Source organism: Artibeus jamaicensis, unplaced genomic scaffold (assembly GCF_021234435.1).
Source record: "Artibeus jamaicensis isolate MK-2021 breed Jamaican fruit bat unplaced genomic scaffold, CSHL_Jam_final scaffold_537, whole genome shotgun sequence".
Classification (NCBI taxonomy): domain Eukaryota; kingdom Metazoa; phylum Chordata; class Mammalia; order Chiroptera; family Phyllostomidae; genus Artibeus; species Artibeus jamaicensis.
The window spans coordinates 26,392,006-26,419,302 of NW_026522047.1; the positions used below are offsets into that span (position 1 = coordinate 26,392,006).

The 27,297-nt window shown below is 35.0% G+C and overlaps 1 pseudogene; it reads right to left on the minus strand.

Annotated features, from left to right (window-relative positions):
- Positions 1-10,224: 10,224 nt before the first annotated feature.
- On the minus strand, positions 10,225-24,108 carry LOC119047405 (geranylgeranyl transferase type-1 subunit beta-like; annotated as a pseudogene).
- Between the last annotated feature and the right edge of the window lie 3,189 nt (positions 24,109-27,297).

Here is a 27,297-nt window from a genome sequence, read left to right on the forward strand (position 1 = left end):
CTCAGCAGCAGCATTAACAACTATTATTCCTCTCAAATTTGGGAGGGTGGGGGAAAGGTGCATCTTATAATCCAAAAATACAGTATATATCAGGGGAACACGTAAGTAATCAAGCAGTAAATCCACATTCATGCTCATAGTGTTTGCCTATTACAGAGCCTTGGGACTCGGTAATCACAGGGTTCACAGAAGGCAAAGCTCTGGGGCTCCTGCAAATTGAGAGAATGAGAAGTTCCCTCCATTCCCACATAAGGCCAAGACTTAAAAGAAACACAGCCTCATTGAACAAATACTCAGAGAACAAAACAAATCTGCATTTCTAGCAAAGGAAGACACACACAAAACGTGTGCTTTGCCTAGGTTCCAGATGAAGTTACTGTTTTAACATAAGCATTTGTAAAAGAGGTCTGTGCTCATAATGATGTGAGTTTAAGGTTATCTATTGGGAAAGTCCACCAAAACCAAAACAGAAACACTGACTTAAAATGATTCTTGTGGGACTTATTCAGAGTGCTTAGGAGAGGGGAAAACCTTCCACCTGGCCTCACAGGAACCACCAACTCAACCATCAATTTGCACATAAAATTTAAAAACTCAGAAAGTAGGCCAAGTAAGAGAATGAGAAACAGAGGGAATTAAAATCGACCTTACCTGTGACCGTAGATGCAGAAAAGCTCTAAAGAGAGGTATAAATTAGACTGTTTATCAGTGTAATGTAATATATTAACAGCTTAAAGGATAAGAAACTATCTTAATAAGTTAAAAAATCAGCCCTCATAATTTTCTCTCTGAGTCATAAATATTTCTTTATGTACTTCACCTACTAAAGAGCAGTGTGTAATGTCCTACAGCAAACAACATTCTCAGGGCTGAAATTACAACTATTTCTTTAAATCATAAATTAAAAGAGTCTCTGACAACTAAAAACAAAAAAGTTATTTTTAAAATTGGTTGAAAGTTATCCAGTAGTAAAGAAAAATAATTTTATACTGACAACAAAGTTAAAAGAATATCATTTACTCACCCATGCAAACATATTTGTTACTTAGTATACCTGTAAATGGACAAAATATTAGCTTTTATAATTTGTTTCCTACCGCCAATATTCCAAAAACACATTAGGATCTTATGTAATTGCCAAAACTAACTTTATTTTTTGTTTTGCCTTCAACCTAAAAAATCATAGGTAATTATGATCCTGCTATATAATTGGTGATTTACATAATCACTTCTAGTACCATTCTTCAGATGTGTTTGTGCTATATATATTAGTGAATAACTCTTTGTTTTTCCATTGGTAGTTCAAAAAATGTGTGTGCAGAAGAATAATGCAAAATATTTATGTTTAAGTGTAGGAATTATAGTCCATTATCATTGTTCTTTATAGTCTAATTTAGCTTTTTTAGGCAGTGCATACTACATTATGTTAATCTTTCTTTCTACAGAGAATGCTATACATTAGTTTCCTGAGTCTTAACTAATTTATTTCCATTTTGTTTTAATCACTGGGATATAATATCTTTACTATAGCAATACATACATATTTTAGACAGAACCTTTCTTTTCTTTCTGAGATATTGTATTTTTCTTTGCCATTACAAATAAAATTTGAAGCGATAATATATGAGTTTCTAGATTCAGTGAATCTATGTCTGAAGAACCAGGAACAGAACAGTCTGTAAATCTAATTCAGACATGGATTTAATCCAAACACTCATTTTTAAGCTGGCTGGTTCACACTCAGAAAGATTTTCTCTTAAGCCACCACTTGAAATAAAGTTAACCCATAAAATGAGCACACTGCATAATGTGGTCAGTATATTGTACCTCTTCAGTGAGTGCAAAAAATAGAGTTAATAATTTTAAAATACAGACAGTTTACTAAAACAGTAATATTTATAGTGATTAGTAAAACATTTTACACTTTATTCTGACTATTGTTTTCTTGAGAGAAAGCAATATCAGAATGAATATATTGATGGAAATTAATTGAAAAATTGTCATGAAAATGCTTAGATCATTCAAAACTTTTAGAGACTGATGATTATTCTTTGATGTCATACCAAACTTTATTTAATAATTTTATTTAATTGGAAAAGATTTCATTGTTTAGGTTGTAGATTATGATTTAGATATTTCCCTGGTTACAAGGGAAATAAAGTCATAATTAAAACAATGTTTTCTCATTAAGAAATCTGGGGAATAAAAAACATTGGGGCAATAAAGTAAAAATAAAATATGTATACATATAATGAAAAAAGACATAAAAAATAAATGAACTAAAATTTTTTTTTAAATTACTTATAACTGTCTGTTCGTTGGCCTTTATTTATGAATAACAATAAAGAGAGCCTGGGGGAAGGGTCAGGATGGGGGTGGAGTAGGAGGTAGACCCTCAGCAAAGAAGGCTGGGCAGCTGAGATCCGAGGGCAGGTAAGACCAGACGGAGCTGGACTAGACACGCCTATATTTCCATGGCAAGTCCACACACTTTCATCCACCCTTTGAAAAGCTGAAGGAATTGTGCCTACGCTGTCGATAAATGCACACAAGACAGCAGAAATCCTAGTGCATCTACTTTGGGCTAAAATTACATGCAATTCATATGGGAACATTAGCTACATGTCACTTATCAGAAGTCTGAATGTAGCTACGAATCTTTCACTTTACCAAGAACAGGAAAAGCATGAACATGTTACTCAATACAACATTCTGAAGTCTATAGTTGGACAATAATACCAGGGTTCCTGATGGAAAGGCCCAGCAAAGCCAGGCTGGGTGAAATGTGCATGCGACAGAGAGCTGGCTGTCTCCTGGGTGTTCATCTCAGCTGTAGAAGGTTTTTGTGCAGGGAGTACGGCCCTCTAAGCTGAGGATTTGACTGCCAGTGGGACCCACATCCGGGCCCCCTGCAAAGTCATCAAACCACCCCTTGTCTGAACTTCAGTGTGCAGCCCTGCCTGGAAGCTCATGCTCTCCTCTCACAAGTGAGGACCCTGATTGGCTGGTGCCCCACCTGCCTAAGGGAGAAATCTCCTGCTGATTACTGGTGAAAGCAGATTCAAGGTCGACACCACCACTCACCTAATTGTGGAAATGTGTTTTGCCAAGTAACCTGGCTGGAGGTCATTGAGGGTGCTGGCCTCAATGTTATAGGAAGGACACACCTGCCCCCTCCTGTGGCTTGAGATTGACTGTGCCAACATATTAGGCTCCCTCAGAGATCTGAGCTGGGATACTCAGTGGAAGGCAGCTCAGAAGGACCAGGTGCCCACTTAGCTTCTCCCGAGGCATTCTGGGGCTTGTCTCTCTCTACAGCAGCCACTTGGAATCCGCTGCCACAGAGGGGAACTGTATTCTTGCACAGAAAGTGTTGGACAAATGCCAGCTCTGCAATCTTGCTTAGAGGGGCATCCTTGGCCACAGCCCCTTTCGCTCCTTTGGACTTTCATTTCTGTGCATCAAAACTGAGCTAGTCTGCCGGGGCTGCCATAACGAAGACCGGGTTATGGCTTAAACTGCTGACATTTATTTCTCACAGCCTGGACTGAATTTGAGACCAAGAAGCCAGCAGGGCTGGTTTCTCCTGAGGCCTCTCTCCTTGGTTTACGTATGGTCACCATCTCCCTATGTCCTCACATAGTCTTCTCTATGTCCAAAATTACTTTTAATTTAGTTTCAAAAATGGGGTTTTACTCTTTTCTTATTCCAATTTTGTTGGACATGAAGAGGTTAGTCTAATTCTTTTCACTTTTTTGGTTCAGTTAATTTTTGTCCCTGGCATCTGTGAAAATTCTCCCTTCATTTCTAGGTCTCTGTCATTTTACCATTAATCTGTCTACTAATGTGTCTTTAATCACTGCTCCTATTCAGCAGTCAGTGGGCCTTACTAATGTAAATATCTGTACTCTTTCCAGCTCTTGGAAAATCTTATTAAAGTGCTTCATCAAACAAAAGATTCTCTTGACTCCAAGTCACACTATATTTTGTGTACTATTAAGACAGAGGAAAACTGCTAGAGATGTTATGATGTGAAAACAAATGTGAACTCTAGAATCAGTGAAAACTGTATTACTCCACCACTTTTGTCTCCATTCACCCTTTCTATGCCTTTAGTTACATGGACAGCCAGCCTTTAACCTATCCCCACATCTTTTTATTTCCCCCTGCCCCACTCTTTTTCTTTATGCTTATTATTGTAAGAATGACCTTGCATTATAATATTAACAACGTATTTGTTGTGTCTTTTTCCATGTTGGCATTTTATCAAGTGTTTTACATTTTACACTCAACATTACTCTTTTATCCCACATGCAAACTAAATGCTAGAAGTCTTTAAAACTTAATTATAAAAGGCAAAACTTAACAATATTAGAAAAAGTATATGAAGGACTCCATTAATTCATCTCAGATAAATGTCTTTAAAAAGAAGTTAGAAGCACAAATACTAAAAAGTGACAAGACATATAATTGCCCAACAAGTATATGAAAAGATGCCCAACATCACTAATCATCGGGAAAATGCAAATCGAAACTATAAGGAATTATCACCTCACATAGGTTAGGATGGTTACTGTCAAAAAAAGAGAGAGATAATGTGTGTTGGTAAGGAAATAGAGAAGTTGGAAGCTTTGTACACTAATAATGGGAATAACAGTGGTGCAACAGCTGTGTAAAGCAACATGCATGAAGGAAGGGCCCATGGACGAAGCCATAGGGGAGAAGGATTGAGGTGGGAGACGAGGGTGGGTGTCGGGGTAAGTGGTGGTGGGTAGATGGAGACAACTGTAGTTTAACAACAATTAAAAAAATATGGAGGTTCCTCAAAAAATCAAAAATAGGACTAGCTGTGATTCAACAATCCCTCTTTCAGGTATGCAGAAGAATTGAAATCAGGATTTCAGAGAGATTTCTCCACTAAGATCTTTATTGAAGCATTATTCACAATATCCAAGAAACAACCCAAGTGTAAATCAGTATAGATAAATGGACAAAGACATATAATAAATACATATTAGAGAATATTATTCAGTCTTTTTTTTATTTTTAGAGAGGAAGGGAAGGAGAAGAGAGAAATATCAATGTATGGTTGCTTCTCGTGAGTCCCCTGCTGGGAACTGGCCTGCAACCCAGGCATGTGCCCTGACCGGGAATCGAACCATGATGGTGTGGTTCGCAGGCCTGCACTCAATCCACTGAGCTACACCAGCCAGGGCTCAGTCTTTTAAAAATATCGCCAAATGTGACAAAAATGAATGAAGCTGAAAGACATTGCTAAATGAAATAAGCCAGACGCAGAATGGCATACAGTATGATTCCACTTTTAGGGCATTTCTAAAATAGAAAAACTCACACATAGAGAGTGAAATGATGCTCTCCTGGACTGGGGAGAGGGAGAAATGAGGAGTGGCTGTTCAACAAGTATGAAGTTCCAGTTTTTGCAGGGTCAGTTTTAGATACCTGATGTACACCATTGTGTCTATAATTAATGATACTGTAGTGAACACTTAAATTTTCATCAAGAGGGTAAATCTCAGGTTAAGTGTTGTCACTGCAACAATAATTGGGGGTGGGAGAGCTAGCCTCTTGGTTCATCTCTGAGAAGCAGAAGAAAATACTCCAGTGAGTAAGCCATCTGGGGAAATGGGTGAGGCAGGGGAATCGCCAAGAGTATTGTCAACTCAGTGAAGTGTGTTGACAATGGCTATTAAAAAAGCATGTTTTGTTTACATCCTCAACTTTGAATATTTTATATGACAAAAATGCATAAAACAGGAACTCTCAGAAAACCATTTCTGTAGTTTGTAAATTTTCTTTGTGTACTTGTCCAGTCATCCTTGTGATGTATTAATACTCTTATTATTGACTTGTAGGATTTCTTTTCACATGTTAGAGGTACTTACTTGTTTGTCAAAAAAGAGAAAGAGAAAAGAGGACACATTAACCTTCCTTAAAAGTGAACAAATATATGCATGGCCAAAGGTATAAAAAAACTAAATTAAAGTGTGAGGGCCAGTGTGAAATGATGTGCTTATGTCTGGCAAGTTCAACAAAGAATTGGTATTCAGAATATAAGAAAACTATTTTTTAATGGTAAAAATACTCACAAACAAGTAAAAAGCTATTCAAATTGTGTGATTAAAAATTGTTAGCATTAAATAGGCTAACCCAGCAAACCTGCCCCACACAAAAAAATCAATAGGATTTCTTTGGGCAGGAGAAAAATGATATGGGTCAGACATTTGGATAAATAGTAAGAGCAAATGAAAAGGAATAAAGATTAAATATATTATTTTGTTTTTATTATTTTTATTTGATAAAAATAACTCCTTTTTATACAAAGCAATGCCAGCATCAGTCTCCTGGGTGATAACACACAGAGAGTGGAACAAATGGCACTGGTGTCACGTGACATGGAAGCTAAGGACTGCAAACACTCTTGTGAAATGGACTCGCACTACGAGACAGTGCTATTTGAAGATGGATTGATTTACTTTTTTATTCACTTTAATTTCTTAATAGTTTTATGAAATATTCTTACCATGAAATTCTCTCTCATTTATGAATACAGTTACTACTACTAACTCTCTAACATTCCAAACAGTATTGTTGATTCAGGACAAACAGTTTGAGTCTTGTATATAGTCCTAAAGCTATTACATGCATCCTGTTTTAACTCCCAATGGCTAAAAGATGATATAGCTTGAAATGTGAATGTCTTAACTTGCCTGAATTTAAGCAGAAGCAATTCATGGAAGGGTGACATCTGTTGTTGAACTATTTTTCCCCCATCATCAGAAAATTTACTTTATTTCTTTCATCTTGCTCAGCAATTTTTTTAATTTTTTAAATTTTATTTCTATTTTTAAAAAGTGACTGGCAGGGTGCTTCTAGTCCAGATGGTAGTGCAGGCAGATACAGCTCACCTCTTCTCACAATCACATCAAAGTTACAACTAAAATACAGAACAACCATCACTCAGGGAAGTCAGAAATTGAGTTGAATGGAAGTCTGACAACCACAAAACTGAAGAAACCACATCCATCCAGACTGGTAGGAGGGGTATAGACATGGAACAGGCTGACCTCACACCTCCACGGACAAAAATTCAGGAAGGATATTTGGGGAGTGAGGAGTCACAAACCCACACCAGGACCCCCAGCCCAGGATTCCAGTTCTAGGAAAGGAAGCCCTCACAACTTCTGGATGCAAAAACTGTCAGGGATTGAGTAGATGGAGAAGCACTTCCCAAGAAGTTCCTCTTAAAGAAACCACACATACACTCACCTACTCAGACTCCTTCCCTCTGCTCCAGCACTGGGGAGGCAGCTTGAGGGGCACCAGTGGTATACAGGGAGAAACTGAAGTGTCCTGCAGCAAGGCGAGTAGAGGCCACTGTGTCTTTGCTGAGCCCTTCACCGACAGAAGCAATAGGTTGTTGCCACATCTGAGACTCCATCAACCTGGCTAGCACTGTGTGTCCTGCCCTGGAGATCCCCTGAGACCCCTCCCCACCTAACCTACAGACCCACACAAGCTGCCTTTCTATAAGAATGGCTCCTCTTGGCTCCTAAATCCTATCAAACAATCCACAACTGGCTTCAGTGAGCCACATTAGAGTCATAGCTTGGCTTCACCTGGGAATCTCCAAACCCAGCATCTGTAGCAGCCATCTCAGATTGCTTTATAACTCAGACAGGGTACTCTGGGGCCAAATACAGGTGGGGGCTGACCTTGGCCTGCACCACTCAGTAAACCCCAGAGCCTGTACACCCAGTGGACAGCTACAGACCAAGTTAGAGCACTACCACCCTGTCCCTATGCAGCTGATTCTCCACAGAAGGTGGAGGTTGGTAGTCAGTGGTCACAGCCAGTCTTTGCAGCTGACCGGCCTGGGTAAATCCCTCCCACTGATCTGCCAACAACAACCAAAGCCCAACTACAACAGGAAGATGTACTCAGCCCACACAAAGGGCATACCTCATGTATCCAGCATAGGTGATAAGGGAGGCTATGCCACTGACCCTCCAGGACACATAAAACATGAGGCCACACTGCCAAGACACAGACTCAAAGCAGTTCTACCTAATACATAGAAACAAAGACAGTGAAGTTGCCAAAACAAGGAGACGAAACATGGCCCAAATGAAAGAGCAGATAAAAACTCTAGAAAAAGAGCTAAGTAAAATGGAGATAGGATTCTATCAGATGCAGAGTTTAAAACACTGTTTATAAGGATGCTCAAGGAACTTAGTGAGGACTGAAGCAGCATTAAAAAAAAAAACACAGTCAGAAACAAAGGATAAACTAATTGAAATAAAGAACAATTTTCAGGGAGGCAACAGTAGAATGGATGAAGCTGAGAAATAAATGATTTGCAACATAAGGAAGCAAAAAACAACCATACAGAACAACAAGAAAAAAGCACCCCCCAAAATGAGAATTATAAACAGCCTCTAGGACAACCTCAAGAGGACCAACGTTTGCCTCATGGGGATGCCAGAAGAAGAGATGATAGCTGCGGGGCGGGGGTGGGGGTAGGTTAGATGGTGGTGGGCCTGAGCGAGCAGGAAAAAGGACATATGGACGTGGACAACAGTGTGGTGATTGCTGGGGGGAAGGGAGTATAAGGGAACTAAATACAATGGAAAAAATACAATAAAGATTTTTTTAAATGGCAAACTGAGGTTTAAAACTAATCCTTTCTGCAAGTATAAAGTAGCTATTCCTTTGTTTGGGAAGGCCCATTATTTAAGGTTATTTTTCTCCAATTTAGATAAAAAATGAAAATAAAATGTTAAATATTATTATAACTAAACAGTGACATTAGTAATTTAGTTTTCATGCTGATACTTGGAGAGCAAATAATTTGACATTTATTATCAGCAAGATGTAAAGTTAAAATCCAGCTCCTTTAGTGAAGATTTTCCTTCTTCATCTTGGTACTAGTTTCATATCTTTGAATGTCATCAAGCAATAGTGATTAATGTGATTAATGTGATAAATTGATTACTAACAGGATGATTTTTTATACTATCTCATTTATAATTAGCAAGCTCATAGAATGAAGAAAACAAAAGAACATAAGTAAAACCCAGTTTTTAATGTCTCTCACTTACCTAAAAATATAAAAATATAAATGACCTTGTGTGGAGCTAAACCATTAAATTTACTTGAGTAGTCCTGCACTCTAATTAAATCTTTACTTATTTAATTTGAAAAAATTAGAAAATCATTAGTTTTAAATCAGAGCAGCTAAAATGGAGCAACAAACTAAAAAAATCATCTAAGTGGCTAAAAGTAACTCAGTTATAAAAGTACAAGTGTAATTTATATCACATATCTCAGAAAAATAAACAAAACCACTAAACATCTTTCCTTCCAGATAATACTGTTTTCTCCCCATTAAGAAAAAAAAGAGCAACTAATAATATGAGATCAAAATCAAGTGCAACTGTTATTCAGCCCAGAAACATCTAAACAAGTGACCTGCACAACACAAAACTTTTCAATTCACTATCACATACAGTTAAATTACTTTTCCTTCAGTTACATAATAGTCTTAAAACAACCGCCCTTTAGAAAATAATTGTATTGGTTAAGCCTGTTCATTCTTGCTACAAAGTTAACTTCACTTATGTAGACCATACAAGTTTAATTGGCACATGCTTAAGAATAAGACAAAATCATAGCCATTCTTTTTAAAAACTACGGGATCATTTGTTTTCAAAGAATGGTATCAGATATATAATTCATTAAAGCAATTTTCTACCATTAGCACTCAAGCTTTTGAGATGATCACTAAGTATTCACCCAAAGATTATTAATGCTATATGAACTGTAAATTTTTAAATATTTGTGTCCATTTTATAATATAATACAATTTGTAAGGAAGAGTTTTAAAAAAGATAATCTACATACATACAATTAATTTTCCTCAAAAGAACTTCTTAGAAATATAGTATGAACATTTAAGAACCACAAGAGAATCCACTGTAGTTTAAAATTCAAAGATTTTCTTGAATACTGGCTCAAGACCATACCCAAAGTGACACCAGCACAAGATTTGATTGTAAAACTCTACCTCTTAAAAAAAGAGCACACTTGGTTATACATGGCTTTTAGCCTTCAGCTACAGTTATGTTACAAATCCCACCCCCACCCCAACCTAGTGTCAGTCATGGACATGTGGACATTCTCTGAGCCATGTTTCAAGTACTTGGCTTAAGTCTGTGTGCTTACATTCAGGGCAGGATGAACTTTACAAATTACACATTCCTCTATCAATAATAGGCCACAAATCCCAAAGTATGCATGCAAAGAATCTGAGTGACTATCTGGCCACTTGGCAAAATTCCTCTACAAGGCAATCTTGAGTTGATAAGATGTAATTTCTATTTTTCTCAAAGTTAATATATTGGAAAATTTTCAGAAGCTTTAGAGTTGTTCCCACCCAAACAGAACAACAGATGTCTGCAGGTTTATTTGGTCTTCTGTCATAACCGTTTTGTTGCCTTACTATACACCATCTTTTTATTCTGTTCAATTCTTTTTTCTGAAAAACTTCTAGTTTACCCATGAGACACAGTGATGCAATGCCACAAAAATGGATCCCCCATGAGATTCGAGTCCAGGTACCTGTGCCAACCCATTGTCACAAGACACACTTCTTCTAATATAATTAATAGCTCTTCTCATATCCACGTCAGTCTAGTTGTTCAACATATAGCAAATATAGGAAGCACAGTGTACAAATCTCATGTCCCTTTCACTGCCTTCAGGTATTGCACAAAAACTTCCATCTTCCAGCTGAAGGATTCTCAGGCCTTCCAAGCAAGCTTCTTATTTATTTCACTTAGGCATCTCCAAGAATAAATAAGCATGAAAGGCCAGTGTAAGTCATTGCTATGTGGCCACTGTCATAAGGATGAGCTCTTCCAGAATTTTTTGATGGATTGAATGGAACACTCAGGTATGAAGAGCCTCAGAAACTGCAGCATTTAGATTTGATCTCACTGTCTTCTGTGGGAAGGACCTCCAGGGAGTAAATCCACTCTATTATATCCTCTTTGTTCACCACATCTAAGGAATCCAACATACCAGTCCAAGAAGCACAAAAAATGCAACAGTCAACACAGTCCTGCCTCCCCTTGCCAAACCAGGCTAGTCAGGGGGCCCATATCTCAGGAAAAGAAAATAGAAGTCTGTAGTTCAGCTAGGCTCCCATTCTTAATTCAAAACCACATCCTCTTGGGGAGCGGGGGAATTATTCTTCATCCTTTCAAACTATTAAGAGTTTCACATGGCTGCTACATCTTGCTTTCCTGCTTCCTAAGCCTTGTGGTCAAGAAAGCCCCCTTTCCACTTCCCAAAACTGCATGATTAAGCTCTGAAGATGGATTTAGATTAGTTAAAAATTAGTTATTGGAAACTCTGGAACAGCGCCAAGACATACTTGTACGCTGTTTCAAAGAAGTACGATTGATGTTCTGAAAGAGAACATAAAATGAAACCATAAAATGTCAACTAAACCAGAGAAGGGAGGAGAAAACAACCCACAGAAAACACAAACATGGCAGAAATTAGCCTAACTATACCAATGATTTGAAATAAATTGTCTAAATATACCAAATTAAAGTTAGATTCAATAGGAAAACAAGGTCCAGTTACATATTTTCTGCAAGAAACTGATACTAAATGTAGACTTAGGTTAAATGTAAAGTGATGGAAAAACATGCACCATGCTAACAAAATAAAGCTGGAGTATAGTAACTTCAGACAAAGCATGTTTTAGGAGGCAGAAGATGATACGTGGGAGCATTACATAGTGAGTTAAGGGTCAGTTTTCCAAAAAGACATCAAATCTTAAATTTATGTACCTGAAAAGACAGCATCAAAACATAGGAAGCAAAATTGATAGGAGAAATAGACAAATCCAATGTCATAGTTGGATATTTCCATATTTCCCTATAATTAACAGATCAAAGAGGCAGACAATCACTGATTATACATGACCTGAACAGCACCATTAATCAACATTATTTAATTTACATTTATAGAAAAAGTCAATACAATCAATTAACCTTTAGTCAGACCAACCAGGAAAATGAGTGAAAAGATACATGTTAGCAATAGAAATAACAGAAAAGACATGAATAATGATCTCAGGAACATCAAAATGATAATAAAGGAGTGTTATAGAAGTTTATGGTGAAAGACCGAAGACTTTTTCATAAAACTGGGAAAAGACAAGGATGTTCTTTCTCATCATTTTTACTCAACATAGTACTGAAATTTCTTCCTAATACAATAAGAAAAATAAATTCATAAATGAAAGACATACATTGTGTACAGAAAAATGGTAGAAATACATTTTCTCAGGTGCCTTATTGTCTATGTGTCAAACCCTAAGAAATCTATCAGAAAAAAGTCCTGTAATCTAATCAATGAGTGAGTTTAACAAGGTTGCAGTATACAATATCAATATGGAAAAGTTGATTCCCTTCCTATATACCACTGATGAATAATTGGTATTTGAAATTACAAAACAATTCCATTTACATGAAAAAAGGAAGCACTTAAGTATTTATCTAACAAAACCTATGTAGGACTGGTACGTGGAAAGCTACAAAAATCCACTAACAATGAAATAAATGGAGAAATATTCCATAGTAATAAACTGAAATACTAATTTTTCTCAGATGACAATTGCTTTCAGCTTGACCTATCCTAGCAAACTATTGCAGACATTAACAAAATGATTAAAAATTGTATATATAACGGTAAGATCTAGGGTAGCCAACACAATACTGAAGAAGAACAAAGGTGGAGGACTCCCAGGTTTTGAAACTAAACCTAAAGTTATAGTAATTGGAGAACACAGCAACAGCAGAAACACAGATCAAAAGAACAAAGTAGTGGGGAGGGAGAATGGAGACAACTGTACTTGAACTACAATAAAAATAAATAAATTTTTAAAAAATCTAAAAATAGACCACACAACTACAGTTAACTAATTACTGAAAAATGTACAATGACAACTCGACAGATAAAAAATAGCCTTTAAACATGTGCTTGGAAAATTGGATGTACAAAAGTGTGCAAAAACATGTTAAATAATATAGAAAAAAATTGTCATTGGCATAAAAATTTAAATAGATCATAATTCCAAATGCAAAATACAAAAACTATAACATTTCTTGAGTAAGTTAAAGGAGAAAATTTATGTAATTTTGATTTTCATAAAGGGTTTTCAAACATAGCACTACCAGCACAGTCAATGAAAAAAATAATTTGTAAGTGAGGATTTATTAAAAGTAAAATTGTCTACTCTGTAAGAGTCTGTTAAAAGAATAAAAAGACAAGCCACAGTCTGAGAGAACATTTAAAGTAGAAGCTATTACAGGGATGTAAAGTTCTCCAGAAAAGCATTATAATATATTATTGTAATAATTACTATATTATAATATTTACTATATAAAAATATTGTAATGACCATGTATGGTGTCAGAAGGGTACTAGACTTATTGGGGTTTTCACTTCATAAGGTATACAAAATATCTAATCACTATATTGTACACCTAAAACTAATATTGTATGTCAACTGTAATTGAAAAATAAATTTAAAAAGAGAAGTGGAAGTTATACTGTACATTCTTGAGAATGGAGTATCTACACACATTTTTAGAAAATTCTTCTATATCAGGGATCTGTTTCTTTTCCTCCATGTATTTATTTATTTAATCATTTAATGATATCACTCAGTATAAATGTGTACATATTTATTTTATACTTTGGGCTATAATCTGACATATTCTTATTTTGCTCATATGGTTCCATACTTGGATACTGGGAGCTCTTTCAGTTGGCTCCTATGTCCCTTTGATATATACTTCTCTTACTCTAAAATTATTTTTAGCAGTTCCTCACTTTCTAGCACTACGTGTTGCTCAGACTCATGTTGTAAATTTCCTGTCCAGTCCTATATCTTTAAGGAAACTTGATTCCTTTCATTGGAGATGGTATTAGAAACCAAGATCCGGGTGTTAAGTATTGAGGTAATGTTGCTTTTATGCTTTCTCAGCTGATTGAGTCAGATGCTGTGTGTGTATATTCACCTCTGTAGACGCATGTGCTAGATATTTCTATGTGAGACCATCTACATCCTCATCAAGCTAAACTTTCATTCACAGTGCTCTCCCCAACTCTGATACATCACCACACAGATAATTGTAGCATGGTCCCTTGCTTTTCTGGGAACTCCCACTGCACCAGGTAGAAATCTGGCTCCCATCATTTTCCATACATTATAGTGTCAAAAGTAATAGGATATTTTAGGAAAGTTCATATGCAGTCCATATAGGAAGTTGTCCTAAATGAGAAATCTAGAAGAGGTTCATATAGGTGAAATTTGGCATGGGGTATTACCCCTCAACTTTTCTGTAAATCTATAACTATTGTAAAATAAAAATATTATTAAAAAGAATTGGTATTGTTATATATTTTGCTTCATCCTTTTATTGTTAACAATTTAAATACCAAGGTTATTATATAGTCTTAGAAAGATATTATTTGATGAAAGTATAATTCTATTTGAAAACTCATACAATTTCATAAGATCATTTTCATACTTTAAAATATTTAATTGCTTAAATACTTTAAGCAATAAACCTTAATATTTAAATATTTAAGGTGATCATCTAATAAATATTTGTAACCATGCATCTGTTACCCTAATTTATATTATTTTATTTAACTAAATTTCTGGAAGTGGAAATGACTTTAAAAAGTTTTAACATCATAAATATATATACACATAAATATTTGCACATATATTATTTTTGTTTTTATTACTTTTTCATTTTTACTGTTGTTCAATTAGAGTTGTCCTACTCTCCCCCACCCACCCATCCCACCTCCCACATACAACCCTCTCCCCCCTCATTGTCTTTGTCCATGGGTCCTTCATACAGGTCCCTCGAACATCCTTCCCTTCTTTTTTTTAAGTAAGTATGAGCTTATTCCAATTTTATCCAAGCTTAGTCAGAAATTATCTGAATTTCCCCATGCAAAACACTATTTATAATCCTTATTAAGTATCTGCATACTTTATAGTTTGTATAATTAAATTTCTAATGTTTGTATTCATAAATTAATTTTCTATATTCATCAGTCATTTACAATCATATTACTATTTATTGTGTCTATTAAATCTTTATCAGTTTCTCACTTTAGTATTACCATAATGAAAGTTGCTCTATTGCTTCTTTATGGTTTTTGAGTTTCCATTTTACTAATGTACAATAGTTTTAATTTCCTCAAAGAGCTTTAATTAAAGTACGATTTTCACATTGATTAATAAAATTAAGCACAATCTCTTGAAAAAGAAGATAATCTAATAAAAATTAGTGTCAAATTATTAGAGTTTAATTATATTCTATTCAAAATCATAATGCTTTATATTTGCCAAATTTTACACTTTATAATAGGTTTTCAAATCATTATTACTTACAGAATAGCTAAATGTTTCAAGCTCCATCTCATGTCCAGACAAAACTTTATCAATAACTAACAATTTTTATAATTCCCTTGGGCCTCTGTTTTCTCATTTTAAAATGATGGAATATATTTACAGCACTTATCCCATTGTCTTATTGGAAGAATCAATTAAAAAAATGTTTTTTAACTTTCTTACGGAAAGCATTTAATACATTTTATTTGTAATAGTGCACCACTGTGCACAATGCATATCTTCATTTTTTGATCACTGTACTGCATAATTCTTGTCTTATAAAACATTTTTTGGCAGTTACCTCAATGATATGGCAAATTTTTGGCAAATCGGCAGGTAACTCTTCACATCCGAGGAATAACTAGCAAGTCTGTGAATGACAGTACCAAGGTGCCATACATTTTTCTAGAAGGTAGAATTTAAATGTTAACTGTTACAGCACAGTATAAATACTGCAACAATATAAATACCTTGCAAAATAATACATTAATGTGTCAGTAAATGAGAATGGAGTAGAAAATGATTAGTAATAACTGAAATGTGAGACAAAAGAGAACTTAAATATTGAATACTGTGATTTCAAAATAGCACAACAATATGAGGTGCTGCTAAAAATAAGTGGCGATGCTACTGGCTAGATATTTTAAAAATTGTGTGAAACTTGTATCAAAGAAGTTGGCACAGCTAAGGTGATCATAGCATTTGTAAGATACATTGTTCATTGTTAGGCACCGTGATATAGTGAGAAATTAACAAAACGGAATGAGTGTTACATGCTGTATGATGTCAAGACTTTGTTGTATAAACCAGGTATTTTTGATATAAAAGTGATAGGTTATTAGTATATACTAAATATTTTAAGGTACACAAATATGATGAAGTGTCAATTATTAATTTTAAATATGATTCTCATTGGGTGGGAAAGTTAAAAGACAAAGGACAAAAGCCAGTGTTGTATTGTGACCAGGATCAAAGACCTAGGCTCCAAAATTGAGGTTGGAAACTCATTAAACTCTTTACTAATTAAGTTTATTTTATAAATTAGGCACAGTGACAGATTACCAACAATAACTAATAATAAAATAGAGCAGTTATAACAATGCTCTCCAGAATTGTTTATATAGTTTTAGTGTGAACCCATTTCAGACTCTGTGTGATGGTTCCTTACTTTGAGTAAGTGGCTTGAGTCACTGGTTTCAGGGGTCCCTTGCAGAAGGTTTCCCTAAGGCCCAATGCTTTTGGACACAACTCATTGCCATCAGCTGGAACACATTTTCTATTCCTGTTTTCCACTAACAAATTCAATGCCTCTCTCATCTTAACTAAACACTTATTATGCACTCTGACAGGGGTGTCAAACTCATTTTCACCGGAGGCCACATCAGCCTCACTATTGTCTTCAAAGGGCCAGAATAATTGCAGGACTATATAAATATAACTACACATTAACTGTTAAGAAGTTGACATTACATTGGGTCCTTTGAAGACAAGCACAAGGCTGACATGGCCCCCAGTACAAATGCGTTTGACATCCCTTCACTATGGTGTTAACTTGCAGTTTGAGGTGCAATAGCAAAACTAGCACTTTTTTTTTCATTCTTCACAATTTCATGAATAGAAGGCTCATTCTTACCCAGGATCTTAGCAGCCTCAGTGTATTCTTTTCCCTTTCTTATTAAGAGAAGAACTTTCACTTTTTCACTTAAAGAAGCACTTCAGTGCTTCTCTTTAGCTTATCTGAATTGCTAGCATCACTACTCTTGCACTTTGGTGCCATTATTAAGTAAAATAAAAGGGACTTGAACATACGCACTGTGATACCACGTCAATATAATGATTGGGACAGCTCAGGGTGACTCAGGAATGGTAACATATTCAGACGGATGTGTGGGATGATTCTCATCCCAAGTGTCATGGGGCAGACCAATGGGAGACTTCTTTGTACTACTTGAAACAGCACTTAATTAAAACACGAGTTGTTTACTTCTGGAATTTTCCATTTAAGTTTCCAACTATAGTGGACTGTGTGTAACTCAAACTGCAGAAAGCAAAACCACCAATACAAGGAGGAAGGAAAGTCACGCCTTTAATGCAGAGATTTCTAGATGAAGAGGAAACCTTCCAGGTTTGGTGAAGAGATAATCGTGCATCCCTCAGAGGTCCTGAATTTTAAATCTGATGTGATGATGTTGTTATTGAACTGAGCTTTTGGCTTATTTTCTTCAGGGGTTGGGTGACTATATTGTGCCAATGGTGACAACTGAATATTTAGTGATGAAAGTTGATTATCATTGGAATTTATGCATTCTTCAAATATTTCAACTCTGTTTCCTAGGTACATGGATATACTTCCTAGTATTCTTAACTCTGAGCAATGCCCAAGGGTGTAGTATGTGTATTAACATATGTTCTGGCCCAGAACATTCAATTGCTGGTTCGAGAGACTTCAAGAGATTTTTGCTGCTCTGGCACAGAAAAATGCCAACGTTCAAGACGGAGGCTGCTTCCTCATCCTAAAGGAATCCTTTCAAATCGGGGCAGACATGCATGGTGTACAAAAAAAAGGTCTTTGTTGATTTAAGCCACTATTTGAGATTTTGGTGTTCTTTATACCACAATATAACTATCTGTGGCGACTAACAGAGACAAAATAAATAGGCAGACAGATAGACAGACAAAAAGATAGACAGACTTGATACAGATATATCGATATGTGATACAGATATATCACATGCATAGCTGTTTATATAGTTTGATATAAATCTATATGCTTATGTATATATGTATATATATATTTAGATGAAGAAATTCTAGTATACTTACAGCTAGTCAAAATAGAATTCTGTAGGGGAATGACCATAACACTGGTAGAATTGTGCCTTTCAGAGAAGACAGGAAAAGGAATCTCAAATATGAGTGTAGACACTAGCTTTTATAGAAGGTCGAGCAATTATTCACAAAAACAGGATGGAACTGGAAGAGAAGAGAAAATTGGTAAATCATCAAGTAGGCAGCAATTACCGAGAATACAGGATAGATCTGAAAGAATGGCAAATACAGAGATTAAAAAATAGTTCAAGAAATCTATGTTTCAGAAGTTTACAGAAACTGCCCTGGCTGGTGTAGCTCAGTGGATTGAGCGCGGGCCTGCGAACCAGACAATCGCGGTTCGATTCCCAGTCAGGGCACATACCAGGGTTGCAGGCTGGTTCCTTGCAGGCCAGTTCCCAGTAGGGGATGCATGAAAGGCAACCATACATTGATGTTTCTCTCCCTCTCTCGTTCCCTTCCCCTCTAAAGATAAATAAATAAAATCTTTAAAAAAAAAGAAGTTTACAGAAATTAATTCTATACATAGGTATTGAAGTACTTGATGGCGTTTCTGAATTTCTAGTGTAGGTGACTGGAATTTGCCACACTGCTGATTTAGGTTAAACACACTGGGAAGGCACGTCTGGGCAGGGAAGATAAAGGATAGTATTCATGTAAAACTATTAGCAGTACCAAGTACTGTGTAAAAGTAATCTAGTTTTTTCTGAAGGTGCACTAAAATCATTAACATATTCACTAGTGAATAAAAACAAATTTTTATAATATTCTAATGGAATACATAGATTTTTTCTATGCATTTTACTTTTTAAACTTACATTATGGTCATTGAACAAATGAATACATAAATCTAAATAGGTTAACTCTTTTATAGGCTAGTTTTAATTAATTCACCTTTTTTTCTAATTCTCAGAATAATCACATAAAAAGGAAATTATATATTTCTAATTTCAGTGAAAAATATAATAAGACCGAGATTAGGTACTTTGCCAAGCTGAAATAATTAATTAAAATCTGAGGTCAATTTCAGGCCAAAATATGAATAATTCTGGATGCTATGGTAGTTCACAGGTGGTTATGGTACCAAATGTTTTACAATATGTTTTTTAATCATTAAACAAAAATTTCCATGGGCATTTAGTCCTCTCTACCAGCTTGATCACCACACACAGTATCTGCAAAATTGTGTATCATTCTAGAAGTAGTCCCTGCCTTGCTGGTTGGAATACTCCTCATTCTACCAGCCCAAGAGGAGTGATCACTTCAACTCATGTGACAAGGCAGCTACTTTCTTCTCAGTGACCACAGTTAAGTCCAACTGTCTGGTTGTGAGCAGCTGCCTATATTGGGCATAAAGTAGTATTTCATTATAACTTTAAGTTGAATGTCCTGATAACCAATAAAGTTGGTCAATGTTTTCTATTTTTCTTGATGTTAGATAATATCTTTCGGGAAGCTTCTATTTAAAAATTTTGCTGAAGTTGCTAATGGCATGATTGTATTTTTATCAAAGGTTTATAGAGTTTCTATTAATAATCTGCACATTGGTTTGGTTTGTCTGATCTGTTATGTATATTAAAAAAGGGGAGGGATTTAGAGGAACTAGTATAAAGGACACATGGACAACAGCTAAGGGGAGTGGAAATGGGAGGGAGGTGGGGAGCATGGGGTTGGGACAGGAAGGGAATAAAAGTTAGAAAACTGTACTTGAAAAATAATTAAATTTAAAAAAAGAAAAAGCAAAAACAAAAAATATATATTGACTTCAGTTTGTAGCTTGTAGTTTGATTTTTCAGTTTCATAATGATTTCTCCTGATAAAACTAAATTCCTAATTTTAATTTAATCCCAATTTTTACTCTTTTCTATAAATATATTTTGTAATTTTTTACAGTAGAAGAACATGTTTTATTTCAAGATTGTTACTTGTAGGTTTTGTTTTTCATACCTAGGTCTATATTAATGTAGAATATATTTATATATAATGTAGGGTAGTGGTCAAGTTTAGCTTTTAAAAATATTGTTATGCAATTAATATGGAAACATTTATTTTTATAGACTGTTATCTATATGTCCACTGCCATCTTTATCATAAATCCATTTTCCTATGTGAGTAGAGCAGTTTCCACATTTTGTTCTACTAGTTGCTTTGCAAGGTAGGATACTACCTTACAATGAGAAAGCACGGTTTTAATAAATCCAGCCTTTATAGGTATTAATAAACCTATATTTTTTCTGCAAAATGTTTTAGTTATACTTGGTTTTCTGTCCATTTATGTTTGAGATGCAGCTTGTAAAACACAATCAAGAATAAATAAAAACTATTAGGGTTTGGACTGTGATTACATTGCACCTATAGATGATCATTTAATAGTATTGATGTCTTTAAAACATTGAATTTTCAATAGATAAGCATGGGATTTCTCTCTATTTATTTAGCCATAAAAAACCCCCGAAATATTTTGTAGTTTTCAATATGGAGATGTCTTAAGCATATTTTGTTAGATTTATCCCTAAGTATATTTTTTAATGTTATCCTTTAAAATTTCATTTACTAAGTGAATATATGCAAAAATATAGTGAATGCATACCTGAAAAACTTAATTACTGATTATTCTAATTTATTAATAGATATTCTGAATTACATTTACATATTTATAATATCTGGAAATGTAGTTATTTTCTTTTTTCTAATCTTTACATAATTTTCTTCTCTTTCTTTAAAGGAATGTCTAATACACTCAATAAATGCTGAGCATCTTTGTCTATTTCATGATCACCAAGAGAAAGCTTTCAAAAACTCACCATCAAGCATATTTGTTGAAGGATGCTTTTAAATAGAAGCCCTTTATCAAAATTAAGGAAGTTCCCATATCTTTATTAAATGGCTTTCTGCATATATTAAAAAATGTATGGCTTTTGTTTGTTCTGTAAATGTGATAGATTATGTAAACACATTTTCAAATATTGTAAGAACTGAGCAGTCCATGGATGAACTTAATTTGTTTATGACATGACATAAATATATTCCTTCTATTTAAAATTAATTGCTAGAAGACTATCCTCCATATTCTGCTTAGGGTTATTATATCTACATTTATGAAGAATTTGACTTCAAATTATCTTTTCCTGTAGTATCCTTGTCAAGGTTTGGTAGCAAAAATATGAGGACTGCTAAAGCACATTGGGAGAAGTCACTTCTATTTTTTGAAATAATTATCACAAGATTGATATTAGTTTTCTCTTAAAACTTTGGTAGAACTGACCAATGAACAAAGTGAGCCTGGAATCTTTTTTCTGAAAAGAAGAGATTTAATTAAAATGTATTTTATTTAAAAGTTATAGGACTATTTATATTTTTCTGTTTTTAGTAGCTTTGTATACTAGAAATAACCAGTTTCATTCATATTCTCCAACAATGTTTTTCATAATATTATCATTTTATCTTTGATTCTTTCAGAATATATTGTGATGCTTCATTCGTCATTACTGATATTAAATATTTTATCTTTTGTTTTAGATATATTTATTTATTTTTAGAGAGAGGGGAAGGGAAGAGGAAAGAAAGGGAGAGAAACATCAATAGGTTGTGGGGGCCTGGCCCTTGCCCCAGACTTGTGTACCTACTAGTAATGAAACCAGTGACCCCTGAGTTCACGGGCCGGAACTCAGCCCACTGAGCCACACCAGCCAGGGAACATTGGTATCTTCTTATTCTTGATGAATTGCCCCCAATTCTTTACTGAGTTTTTTAAGAAAATAATTTTAATATTATTTATGTATTGTTTCTATTTTAATTTACTTTAATTTTTAAATCTATATTTGTTATTTCTACTCTCGTTCATGAATTTGCTATTTTTGTATTATCTTACTGAGAATGATGTGTATAGCATTCATTCAGAACTTAAAGTTCCTTAATATTTAAAATATACATTGATGACTTTTTATAAATATGTACATTTATATAAATATAACTCAGATATAAATATACAATGCTTCTAATGTGTCAAATTTCCCCTGCACCACTTTCTAAGCAATACAACCCTATCATTATTATAATCAGTAATCTGATTTCTATCTCTATCCCTTGTACTAGAACTTTAAATGAGTGGATACATTCTTTTGCCTTCATTGCAATATAGTATCTATAACATCCATCCATGTTGCTGTGTCTATTGGTGTTTTGTTTTTTATTATTTTGTAATATTATATTACCTGACCCTGACTCATTAGTCTATTTCCTTGTTAACAGACATTTTGTTATCGTGAATCAAGTTGTGAATATTCTTATGTATAACCTTTTGGTGCACAAAGACATTTGTTTCTCTCACTGTGTGCGGTGAGTGTAAGAGTAGAATTTGTCACAGGTTGAAAATATATTTATATTTAGTAGATATTAACAAATAGCTTTGCACAACTGTTGCACCAATTTGCATCCTGATCTGCAATGATGATTGTTATGAGTTACCAATATTTTAAATTTTAGCCATGATGGTGAGTATATAATTGAATACATATATATATAAATCTTTACATATAAATATAATTGAGTATATAATTGCCTGTGATTTCGATTTGTATTTTCCTGGTGAGCTGTACATCTTTTTGTATGCTGATTGGCTATGTGGATATCCTCCTTTGTGATGTGCAAATTCAAGTTTTTTACCTAATTTTTAAATTAAAAAAATGCTTGTTTTTTTTTTTTTTGTTATTGGCATGTATGACTGGAGGGTCATAGGAGCATATCTTCAAAACACTGTACAGAGCATAGCTTCATGTCAAATTCGTGAAAACAATGAGAGGTTCCTTTTTAATTATGTTAGTTTCTTAACAGAATGTTAGTTACACTTTCAGTCTTAAGTGTTTTTATATTCACTAGGTTATTTAAGTGTCAACTAAATAAGCTACCTCCTTGACACAACAATTTAGCAGTTGTAACATTATTCTCTTGATCAGCTATTAAGTCTTCAAAGGCAAAAGTCAGTCCCTTCTCTTTTAGAACAGAGCCACTATTCGGTGATGCTACTGTCAGTATCAAAATATGTCTGTCAAAATGTAATAAATCGTACGTGCTGCCAATAAAATTGAGGGGCCTATTTGAAATATGTCATAAAATAGTCAGTGGGGAGGGGTTTGATTTCCTCGTCAAGAAGGTGATATACTTTAAATCACATTTCATTGTTAAGACAAAAGTCAGAATGCCATTCTGAGCAACACTGAAACCTTTCCTGTTATTTTGATGGAGAGCCTTATGCAGTGTATAAATCAGAGATAAAGTTAGTGCTCTACGGCAGGCCCTATACTCTCTTCGTGTATCCGGTCCGCCGTACAAGAGGCACAAAAGGCCATCAATCTTCAACATCTACCGCACAGCAAGGTGAATTGCTAGTGCCTCATTCCCTCGTTCAGATTTCTCATCTCAGGTGCCGGGGCAGAAAGGTCCATTAAAATAGTCTTATTCAGTCTCTAGTTCCTATTCTTTGTCAATTCTTTGTAACTTTTATTCAGAACTCTCTATTATGTTCTTTCCTGTCTCTACAGCGGTACTCATTTCCTCCTCTTCCCAACTACCAGCTGAGAGACCAAAGGTCTGTGGCTCAGACAGAGCAAACAGAGCTCTTGATCCTGTACCTGAGATAGGACAGTGGAGGGCATAACTAGAGTGACCCTAAGTCTTGGTTTGCAGAGACAATGGCGGTTTGATGCTTGCTGCTCCAGTGTCCTCATCTGGTCACGCTCAGTTCCACCACCTTTCAGTCTGAGAGGCATCGTGCTGTGGGTTGGGTGTGGGTTTTGTCTCCTTTGCTGGAATGTGGAATCTCTACTCTTTATTTAGAAAGTAGGTAGCACACAGTCTATGACCATTTCTCAGCATAATATAAAATGTATTAACTAGTTTACTAAACAAACTAGGATCGGCCAGTTTCATGTAAAATGTAAATAGTGGACTTATCAACTGAATCTCTTTTCTTTTCAGAATTTTCTGTTTCAGTTGAAAGGAAAATGAGACAAGAAGACAATTTTTTCTTATGTTGTATATGCTTCATTACAGACAGGAAAAAACCTATAAATTTCAGAGGGATTTTTTCTATTAATTTCTTTCGTACTTTAATTTTTTGTCACTAGGCATGCTAGAATATAGACTGTCATAAAAATTTGGATAACAAATTAATTTGAATTTTAGTTTTGAAATATTGTTATTGATAGTCACAGAAAATGCCATTGTTTTATTATTATATTAATGAAGATTCTTATTTCACATATAAAAGTTGATGATTATTATTATATTCCAAAATGTATATAACATTATAATCCACATTATCAATTACATATGGCATAGTGTCAAATAAAATTAAATGATAGCCAACTATTTTTATATTAAAATATATATTTTTTAAAAATATCATAAAATTAAACACTATACTGTGAAAAATAAATAGATTTCACAAAGGCGTTTAATAAAATGTACTATTATGACCCATAAGAAAGCTAGGATTATACAAGAGCAAAACATTTTAAATTAAAAAATGGTTCCATGAGTATTCAACAATAGTTAATATATTATGTAGGCATTTCTAAAACACTTTTTACATCTTTTAAAATCTTTTGTTGAATACTGCATTTTCCTGTCCACTGGAAAGTTTTTGTTTGGATTGCTTACATCCATTGTCAAAACCTGAGAAACCATGGAAGCCTGCAGGCATGAGAATATAAAGGGACAATTTACAACCTGATAGAGAATTGTTGGAGTTGCCAAGGGGGAGACGAACTTGGCCAAATCTTGCCCTTAAATCACATCATGCTGCACTCAGTAGGAATTGCTTGCAACTTAGGTCACCATTAAGTGCTGTGTATATTGATGCTTTCTCTTCATTGCAGTAACTCAGACTTTAGTCCTTGAAAGTACAAGGGAGCATCTTCACATGCTTCGTACCCACAGTGAGCTAAAATAACCAATGCCATTCGAATGGAAGAGTCAGGGTCATGAAAAAAACTTACTCTCTGAATACATGAGATATTCTAATTCCCCAAACATGTTTTCCCCAGGGGAAAAATATTCTCATTTTTCTGCCTGTACCTCTAGATACAGATAAGGTGTGTGTGGGGGGGTCAGCTTTTACTTATTATACAAGCTATATTTTCCATGAGTATATTCTCAGAGTTATTTCTGTTACACACATTCCCTGCTTCCTACCACATTTCTCCTTAGGTCTGTGTCAGGGACACTCTCAGCTCTAGGTTTTCAGTTCAGAGAAAAAAATGTGTCTTCATTTCTCCTGTGGCTCCCCCTTCAATATTCTACTCTTATTTGCTACACTTTTCTTTTCTTTCTTTTTTTTTGTGGAAGGCGGTAGAAGAGACATTTTCTTCTTTTTTTTCCTGAGTAAGGCAGTTTTAAGCAGCCACTGTTTCCCTAGCCTCAGGTCTGGCAGTCCCCTCAGTGTTTGAGCCCCGCCCCAGGTGCTATTTCTGGCACATTCCTGCCTCACTCCTAGTACAAAGTTTGATACTTTAGTTCCCTAGCCAGATGCAGTAGTTTTTCTCCAGTGCCCCGCGGGCCACGGTGTTTGTTGACCATCCTTCCCGACAATAAAGCTTTTGTTCCACAGGTAAAGAACTGAGTTCCAGGCTAACTTTTCTTGAAACTTTTTAATTACTTGTTGTTCCCCTCTCTCAGGTCCAAAACACAAAGATAACTTTAAAAAATGAACAATTGAGTGTAAAATTTGTAGGAATTAACATTAGCTTTGTATCTTAAATTAGAAACATTGTTGGGATTTGAAATGTAGGCATCACTTAGCTATCCACCAAAGATAGTGATCAGTAAAAAACAGGGGTAATGTTAGTGCTGCATAAAGAAATAAAAAATATTACTTAGTTGAAATACAGTGGATTTATATTCACAATCTACTCTTAAATAATATTGTTTTGAGGAATTAGGAAATATGAATTATAGGCTACACTAGGCTATGTATTCTGAAAATCTAATTACATGGAAAATTAAAACTGTGATAAGCATGCTATGGCTTCTCTTTTATTAAAAACATACCACTACATAAAATTTTGATCACATTTTCTAACACAGTATGCTCAGCAGTGTATCAGTTACCTGTTGCTATGTAACACAACATTGCAAAACCCACCACTGGTTTAAAACAATAAACATTTATTTATCTCATGAGTCCCTGCTCAGGATAGGCCTGGCAGGTTTATGATGGCCTTGGTTATGTATCCACTAACCTCACCTGAGAAGTTTAGCTTGAAGGTCTGATGGGGTTTGGCTCTGACTTCAAATGAGCTCTTTCACATGTCTTGGGCCTGGCTTAGATGAATCAGCTGACTGACTCTGCTCCATTTGGCTATCCTGGTTCTAATCGCGTGCAGGCTGCAGGAGTCTCAGAAAGTGAGCACAGACACCCAAGACCTGGAGTCCGAAGCAAGGAAGTGATATAACATCCCCTTGCCTCTTTCTTGGCCAGAGCAAGTCACCATACCAGCTCAAATTCAAGAAGTAAAATGTCTTGCCTCTTAAAAATAAAAAAGACCTGCAAAGTCACTCAGAAAAGTACAGGAACCAGGAATATTTGTGGCCACTTTCCAAACTATCAAAAGTGGCCTTATATATTTGTAAAAAAAAAAACTATTAACAACTTGCTTCTCTGAGGCTTTCCTTAAAGAATCAAGGAATGTTTGTCTATATTACTGCATTGAGAACAATTTATTACATAATGTGTCCAGTTGCTTGCATATAATTTTACCCTTCTTCTGCTATCTCTGTGACATAATTATCAACTTGTACCCTTGGGCTTTGTCTCCTTCGGATGTTACTGACCAGTAATAAAGTGTGTTGCTTACTACCGTAATGCAACAGTTAATTGAATTTCAGTACTAGTCAATTTCAAACAAAATCATCTAAGTCAGCTACTATTTTGACAGAACTCTATTAGCATCAGGAAA